This window comes from Carlito syrichta, unplaced genomic scaffold (genome assembly GCF_000164805.1).
Source record: "Carlito syrichta isolate Samal-C Ts95f unplaced genomic scaffold, Tarsius_syrichta-2.0.1 Scaffold308847, whole genome shotgun sequence".
Lineage (NCBI taxonomy): Eukaryota > Metazoa > Chordata > Mammalia > Primates > Tarsiidae > Carlito > Carlito syrichta.
The window spans coordinates 156112-156417 of NW_007252943.1; the positions used below are offsets into that span (position 1 = coordinate 156112).

The 306-nt window shown below is 58.5% G+C and overlaps 1 protein-coding gene across 1 annotated transcript in view; it reads left to right on the plus strand.

The window, feature by feature from the left end:
* Window positions 1-306, plus strand: part of DNPH1 (2'-deoxynucleoside 5'-phosphate N-hydrolase 1) — a 3190-nt gene that overhangs the window by 452 nt on the left and 2432 nt on the right. The window lies entirely within an intron of this gene.

Below are 306 nucleotides of genomic sequence, written 5' to 3' on the forward strand. Positions count from 1 at the left end.
GGTGGAGTAGGGTGGGGGGAGGAGGGAAGCGGAAGCTTAGATGACGGCGGTGCCAACGGAGGTGGTGGGACGTCAGGTTTGGAAGGAAGGAAGAACCGACTGGAGTTGCTGGTTTGAGAGACAGGGAAAGGTTCAAAAGACCCCAAAATTTGGAGCCTGGGCCACCGGGAGGATAGCTGGTCCTGACTTGAGCCAGAAAGACTGCGGGGAGGAAGGAGCAAAAGCGGGAGTTCAGCCTGGACAGGGTAAAGCTCAAGTGAGTCTTAGGAAAGTGAAGTCCGGGAGGGCGGGCCCCCAAGAGGGACC